Consider the following 9,170-nt stretch of genomic DNA (forward strand, 5'->3'; position numbering starts at 1 on the left):
GATCGCACAGGTTCGAAGCCAGCTGCACTGGCTTAAGAGACCCTGTTTCCAAATAAAAAAGTATAAAATAGGTCTGGGAGTGTAGCTCAGAGGTAGAAGGGTTTCCAGAAACTCCAGTGCCACACACACACACACAAAAAAAAAAAAAAAAAACTAACTCCAGAGCCAGTAGAAAGCAAGAGATTAGAAATCAGTGAGATAGACAACAACAATAGAAAAGATCAACACAATACAAAGATTAATAAGACTGATAAACACTTAACCAACCTAATAAAAAAGATAATCAACCCAAATTATTAAAACCAGGAATAAAACAAGACATCACCACCACTTACAGTGGAAAAATACAAAGGATCATCAGAAACTATCTTGAAAATTTATTCTCATAAAAAACTGGAAAACATGGAAAAGTCAATCTAAAATATCAGTAGCTTTTCTATGTGCAAATAATGTATTCACTAAAAAGGAAATCCAGAAAATAATTCCATTCACAATAACCTCAAAATCAATGAATTATCTAGATATAGTTAAAATAGAATTAGGTTAAGTAGGAATAGGTAAATGAGTAGGCAAAAGACCTCTAGAATGAAAATTATAAGTCACTAAAGAAAGAAGTTGAAAAAGATCTTAGAAAATATTAGACAATGTAAATATCTTCCATGTTCTTGAATAGACAGATAATAATAAATATTATTAGATATTATTAATAGATAATAATAAATATTATCAAAATATCCACTTTACCAAAAGTAATTTACAAAGTCAATGCAATCCCTATCAAATTACCAATGTTATTTTTCACAGAACTAGAAAAACAGTCCTAAATTTCATGTGGAGAAAAAAAAAAGAACCAGAATACCAAAGCAATTCTCAGAAATAAGAATTATGCAGAAGGCATCACAATTTCTGACTTCAAATTATACTACAGAACAACAGTAGTAAAAACATCATGGCATTTGCATATAAACAGACAAGTAGACTAATGGAACAGAACAAAATTCACACATTTTTAGCAAATCAATTTTTGACAAAAGTGCCAAACACATATGTTGGAGAAAAGACAGCCTTTACAGCAAATGGTGTTGGGAAAACTGGTTATTCATTTGTTAAAAAAAAAAATTAAGTTAAATCCCTACCTTTAATCTTACACAAGAGTCAACTTGAAATGAATCAAATACCTAAAAATTAGCCCAGAGACTTTTAAATTACTAGAGGAGAGCATAGGCCCAACACTCCAACACACAGACACAAGTAGAAACTTCCTCAATAAGACCCCCAAAGCTCAAGAAATTAAAACAAGAATTAGTAAATTGGATGGCATTAAACTAAAAGGTTGTTCATCAAGGGAAATCAAGAGTCTGAAGAAAATTCCTACAGAATGGGAGAAGACCTTCACCCATTCTGTAAGAATTTCTCTGAAAGAACACTAAATATCTGAAAGAACACTAAAATCTGAAAGAACACTAAAATCTGGAAAACACAAAGAACTCAAAAGACAACACTAAAAAAAATGACCAATCAAGAAATGGGCAATTAAACTAAATAGACAATTCACAAAAAAAGAAATATAAATGACAAGGCTAACAAATACATGAAAAATATTTGACACCATTAGGCATTAGGGAGATGCAAATCAAAACTACACTGAGATTTCCTTATAACCCCAATTAGAATAGCAATCATTAAGAAATCAAAAAACAAATACTAGTGAGGATGTGAGGAAACAGGAACTCTTTTACACTGTTGACGGGCTTGCAAATGAGTTTAGACACTATGGAGATCAGTGTGGAGATGCTTCAATTTGGAATTGATCCACCATATAATCCAGCTATACCACTCCTGGGTATCTATCCAAAAGAACTGAAATCAGAATATTATAGATATACATGTATATCAATGTTTATGGCAGCACAATTCACAATTCACAAATTATGGAACCAACCTAGGTGTCCACCAACAGATAAATGGATTATGATTATGGCATATACACACAACAGAATTCTACTCAGATTTCCTGTTATTTGCAGGAAAATAGATGGACATGAAGAACATTATGTTAAATGATTTAGCCAATCACAGAAAGTGAAGGGTCATATGCTTTCCTTTATATGCAGAAGCTAGGAAGTAATTGGGATACCAAGGGGACTTCAGATAATGGAAGAGAAATTCAATGGAGCAAGTGAGTTACTCAAAGGGAAGGGGGATAGGGAGGGAGAAGAGGGGAAGTCAATAATCACTTCTATTGACATTATGCACATATGTGGGAATACCAATGCCATCTTAATATCTTGTATTGGGAAGGGGTGGGGGTGTGGATGGAGCCAGGGGAAAGCCAACCAAGTGCTGTGTGATGTATATCACTATCACTGTGAACTGCATTTTGATATGAGACTATAAAAAATGCACCAATAAATGTATAAAAGGAAATTTCTTCAAGTTTAGAATTCTCATACCTACATACAGAGTTATCCTTTACTAAGTTAACTTCAGATTCTGAAATACTTCCTCAGAATGTTTGCTTCACCAGCTTCTGCTTCTCATTTGATTCTGTGTTAATTTGATTCACTCTCTTAAGAATACCTTCTCTTCTCTTTACAAATTCTAACCTCTTCTAAAAAGAGATGAAATAAATGACACTCATACAGGTTATAAAAGTGGAACATATACACACATAAGGAATTATGGAAAACTTCCAATTACTATCTAGACCTTTTCTAGGATTATCATTCAATTAAAACAGGTAACTGTGACATTCTTAAATAGCTCTGTAGGCATTCTTCAACTCAGAGTGGATTTAATTACAATAAACCTATTATAGATTGGAAAAATCTGTAAGTTGAAAATGCATTGAATAAACCTTAACTACCAAAAAGTACAGCTTATAAACACAATTTTTACTTTAATATTCTTAATTTGTTGTTGCATTTTAGTTTCACATCATAATATAGTTCATGATTATAGTCCCAGACACACACACAGTACTTTAGAGCATACTTATTGATTCTCTGCCCAGCATATATATGACTATAATTATTATGTGATGCATTGCCCAGCATTACAATATAATATTAACACATATGGCTAACCTGAGAAAAAAATCAAAATTTAAAATTCAAAGTATAAAATCTACCAAATATATGTAGCTTTCAGACCATTGTAAAGTTGAAAATTTTAAGTTGAACCATTGTAATGTGGTGAATAATTTCATCACTCTAAGCTATTCAGAAGAGCAACAAATTTGTTAATAAAGTAGAAATAGGAAAAAATGTTTCTTTGCTCATAAATGTATGGGTCACTATGTATCTCACTATCATGTATAATTACAATGCACCCACAAAAAGGTTTTTTTTAATTGAATTCTTGTCTTTCCTATTCCGTGATGAGACCCTGATAGACAGTTCTATGCTTCAGTCAGTGCCACCCCTCGTCCCTCCCCTTGTCCCCAGCTCTCCTCCAACACAAAGTTGGGGAAAGTACAGTAGTAGTAACAGTGGCCCAGGGTACTCGGTGGCTGGACCAAAGGAAATGATGACCATGAGCATATTTCAGTAGTAACACACTATTTGGGAGACTATCTGAGAGATACCACATCATACCAGAAATTGCAAAAGGTATGTGAGTAGCAAGGTCTTCAGGGTATAAGGAAATTATTACATATATATCATCCCCTAGCAGTGTCTGGGACTAAAAGAGAAATAGCATAGGGGCATTATTTGGTTTGTGTATGAAGTATAATTGATCAAATTGGAGACATCTGATTCTGACTCAAGAATTATACTGCTGTTGAAAGAAACATGTCTTGGATTTAAATCTTAAATAAAATAAAATGGATCACAATTTTCTTTATAAAATCTAATCCTCAGAAAAAAAAACTACAGCTTGTTCCCAAATGGAGATGCAAAGCATGTGCACTTGTGAGCAGCCATTCCCACAGCAGTTCATGACACACTGACCTCATTTACTCTGCCTGTCTGCCTGAAATGGATTGAAAGCCTGGAGTACAGATAAACAGAAAGTTCAGCATGTGGTCTCTCTCATTTATTAGGGAGTAAGTAAAAGAGGACTCAACAAATCCTCTAACTTTCAGCATATTTTCTCCTTCTGAACAAAGAGAGGGAGTAATTTAATCAAACAGAGATCAAATAATAAATCAAAATGAGAGAAATCAACAAAAAAGAATAAACATAAGAGTCAAAGCAATCCGGAGGAAAAATAACAGCTAGAGGCATCCAACTACCTGATTTCAAAATTTACTACAAATCTGCCATAATCAAAAGAGCATTAAAACAGAGCACAGGAAAACACAAGGGAACAAAGAACCAGAAATAAATCCATGCATTTATGGTCAATTGATTTTCAACAAAACTGTCAAGCGCACACACTGGAGAAATAAAACTCTTCAGTACATAGTGCTGGGAAACTGTGTAATCACATATAGAAGAATTAAATTATTTTACACCATGTAAAAGTCAACTCAAGACAGACTCAAGGCTTAAACTGAAAATCTGAAACTATATAACTAATAAATGAAAACATGTGAGAAAGTCTCCACAACACTGGTCTGGGAAATTTTTCTTAGATATGGCACCATAAGCATAATCAAAAAATAGATTACTGGGATTATAACAAACTATAAAACTTATGCACACCAGAGGCAAATCAAAAGAAAGAAGAGACAACCTATGGAATGTTAAATCATACATCTGACAGGCAACTAATATACAAAATGTATGAGGATTTCACAAAAACTCAATGGCAAAAAATAATAACAACACAATTGGAAATGTGCAAAATATCTGAGTAGACATTTCTTAAAGACATATAAATGTGCCACATGTATATGAAAAGGTGCTCAACATCACTAATGATCAGAGAAATAAAATTCAAAACCTCAGTGAGCTGTCTCTTCACCTATGAGGATGCCTGTTACCAAGAAATGTGAAAAAGAATGTGGAGAAAAGGGAAACTCTACACCAAAACTTTTGACCCTGTTAAAGAGATGGTAAATTAGTACAGCCATTATAGAAAACATTATAGAAGGTACTCAAAAAAATTAAACAGGCTGGGCATTGTGGCGCACACTTATAATCTCTGCACTTGGGAGATGGAGACAGGAGGATCACGCTGGTTCGAAGCCAGCCTCACCGGCTTAAAAGACCCTGTTTCCAAATAAAAATATAAAATAGGTCTGGGAGTGTGGCCTGGAGGTAGAAGGGCTTCCAGGAACCCCAGTACCACCAAAAAAAAAAAAAAAATTAAACATGAGCTGGGCGTGGTGGCACACACTTGTAATCCCAGTACTTGGGAGGCTAAAATGGGAGGATCACACAATCAAAGGCAACCTTGGCTACTTAGTAAGGCTCTCAGCAACTTAGTGACACCCTGTTTCCAAATAAAATGTAAAAAATAGGTCTGATCAGGAGGATCACACAGGTTTGAAGCCAGCCCTGCTGGCTTAAGAGACCCTGTTTCCAAATAAAAATATAAAAATAGGTCTGGGAGTGTAGCCCAGAGGTAGAAGGGTTTCCAGGAACCCCAGTACCACCAAAAAAAAAAAAAATAGGTCTGAGAGTGTAGACCAGAGGTAGAAAGCCCTTGGGTTCCATCCTCAGTAACACACACACACACACACACACACACACACACACACAAATAAATAAATAATAAATAAATAAATAAATAAATAAATAAATAAATAAAACTATGTAAACATGAATCTACCAGATGATCCAGTAATCCCCCTACTGGCTATATAACCAAGGGAAATGAGGTCAGTGTGTTGAAAAGGTATTTGTACTCTTGTATACATTTCAACATTATCACAGTAGACAAGATATGGAAACAACCTATATTTCCATCAAAAAATGAATGGATAAACACACAACACACACACACACACACACACACACACACACCATCATAATGGAATACTATTTGACCATAAAAAATAGAATTCTATCATTATGGATGAACATGGAAAAAAATTTTTTTAAATTAATAAACCAAGAACAGGAAGACAAATGACACATACTCTCACATAAGTGATATTATGTGGAATCTAAAATAGTCAACTTCATAGAGGCAGAGTAGAATGATTACTAGAGACTAAGGTAGGAGTAATAGGGATTAGAAGATGTTGGTCAAAGGACAGAAAATAAGTTCAAAAATATCTAATGTACAATATGATGACTATACTTGGAAATTAATGAGAGTAGAATTCAAGTGTTTTCATCACAAATAAATGATATATATTTTATTTAGCTAAACTGAGCCATTCCATGACCCAGGCATATTTCAAAATGATATGTTGTATATTTATATAATTTTTCTCAAACAAAAATAAACAAAATTAAGGAAAAAATAATGTAGTAGATATCTCCCAAAAATGAAAAGTGGGGAGGTATAAAATTCTGTACTGATAAAGCATATACTCTGCCAACAGGACATGAATAGATAGAAGATGATACATGATAGATAAGAAAAATCAATGGAAGAGGAAGAAAAATTAATTACAAACAGAAGCAAATTAATCTAGCTGTATTTCAAATAAATTACATAACCACAACAAAAGGTCAAGAGATAAAAAAAAGTTAAACTAATCTTTTGAACACAATATTTTGATACATGGTTTTAGGTGAAAGTAAAAAGAAGCAACTATATATTCAAGTTGGTGCACTTATCAGTGGAATTTATAGAATGGTTTTAGCAGCAAGTTCAAGGATTAACGCTTGTAGTAAAAGAGTGGAATCTATAAATTTGTGAGGCATTGGTCGCTGGAAAAATTATGTAATCTACATAAATATTTGAGTATAAAATGGCTGGCGAGGATGTGGGGAAATAGGAACTCTTTTATACTGTTAGAGGGCTTGAAATTAGTTTAGCCACTGTAGAGATCAATGTGGAGATTCCTCAGAAAATTGGGAATGGATCCACAATATGATCCAGCCATACCACTCCTGGGTATCTTTTCAAAAGAACTGAAAACAGAATATTATATTAATACATGCATATCCATGCTTAAAGCAGCATAACTCACAATAGCCAAATTATAGAACCAACCTAGGTACCCATCAACAAATGCATGGATTACAAAATTATGGGATGTTCACACAATGGAATTCTACTCAGTAATAAAAGAAAACAAAATTATGTCACTTGCTGAAAAATGGATGCACCTGGAGAACATTATGTTAAGTGAGATTAACCAGTCACAGAAAGTAAAGGGTCATATGCTTTCTCTCATATGCGGAATCTAGGAAGTAACTGGGGTAAAAGAAGGACTTCAGATAATGGAGGAGACACTTCAGTAGAACCAAGGAGGTGGTGTAGGAGAAGGGGGCAGAAGGAAGATCAATGAAGGAATCATTTCCACTGACATTATGTACATATGTGAGACTACCAATCCCAATCTCAATATCGTGTAAGGGGAAGTGGGGAGTGTAGAGGGAGCAGGGGAAGCCTACCAAGTGCTGTGTGCATGTATGTCACCATCACGATAAACTGCCTTGTGATGTGAGACTATAATTCACCAATAAAATATAAAAATAAAATAAAATGGCAGTGTTTTATAACCTAAAATGTCCCCAACTATGTATGCTAAAGGGCAATTGAGAGCTCATCATACTAAATTATATATTTTTAATAATGAACATGAAATTAATACATGTAAAGGAAAAAAAAAACAGAAATTCTCAGTATCATTAAAACACTGGCAAGGCTGGTGCTGGGGCCACCGAGGCTGGGATCAGAGCCTGCCAAGCAGCAAAGCCAGTGCTGGGGCCTTTAAGAGTGGAATCGGAGCCTGCAATGCAGCACCCACAGGGAAATATCACAGAAAATAAAAAATCAGAAGCCTTCCCTAATATGAAAAAACTAGGAAGAAATGGGTAATAGGAAGAAATCTAGTTGAGGAAAGGGCCCTATGGAGGAGCAATTAAGATGACCTATCAGAGGGGATGGGATGAGGGAAGATGGAATCTCTTTAAAGCACATGATGTACTTAAATATATCAAAGTCAATCACTAAATCAAACATGGGATCGAGGGAGGGGGAGAAAATGGGATGGGGATTGGATAAAGGCTAATTGGGTGATGCGTACTTGTATATCCTCACAAGTCTTGTATGCCATAGAGATGTTTGACTACAATGCACCAATAAAAATATATTTAAAAAATAGATAAAGACAAAAAAATTTAATTAAAAAATGAAACACTAGCTTTTCAATAGATTTCATTGTCAGGCATGGTAGAGCATGCTTGTAATCCTAGTACTTGGGAGGCTGAAACAGGAGGACCATAGGTTCGAGGCCAGCCTCAGCAATTTGTGAGGCTCTCCGTAACTTAGTAAGACCCTGTTTCAAAATAAAGAATAAAGGGAGACGGTTAAGATGGCGGCAGCCACGGTTGCACTGGCGATCGCAGCTGCCGATAAGGATAAGCTTTCCTTGAAGAAACCCTGGACACCAGATTTTGGTTTATTATTTGATTGGGACAACGTAAGTAGACACTTCCAGCTGCGACTTCCTATCTAGAATACAGGAGAGAGAGTGGATAACAGCGGAATTGGAAGCAAGATGACGAGGAGGTGCCAGCCATGCGAGAAAAGCGATTTTTTGAGGATCATCCCAGAAGAGATTGGAGAAAAGACCACTTCAGCCATGCATGCTGAGGACTCTTAACATCATATCTTGTAAGAAAAATGACCCGGGCATGGTGGAGGGAGCCGAGCAGGGCTGGGCGGGGAGCCGAGCCGCGTATCCCAGGAACTCAGAGCACCCTGCCACCACACTCCTATGCTGTTCCAGGGACTGCAGTGCGCCCACAACAGCAAATCTTGCTCTTCGCAGTGAGGCTGTGGGCCTCTGTTCTTGGAAGAGATATAAAATTCATTGCTGCTGAGTACTCAATCTCACAACCCCTTCAAATAAATAAATATAATATTGAAGAGGGGCTAAGATGGTGGCAGCGGCAGCCAGGACTCAGGAAATGCAGATGGACTCCATCCAATTCACCTGGAACTTTTGGGAGGAGAAATCCCCGTGAAGGGGGACTTCCCCTGCCACCCAAGCTTAGGAATTCTGGACATCATGTCATGTGGGGAGGGAGCTCAGCGGAGAACCAGTGGCGCTGATGGCATGGTGGCGCCAGTGGAGCCGAGGAGCGGTGGTGCCT

The sequence above is a fragment of the Muscardinus avellanarius genome (genome assembly GCF_963383645.1).
Source record: "Muscardinus avellanarius genome assembly, chromosome: 6".
NCBI lineage: Eukaryota > Metazoa > Chordata > Mammalia > Rodentia > Gliridae > Muscardinus > Muscardinus avellanarius.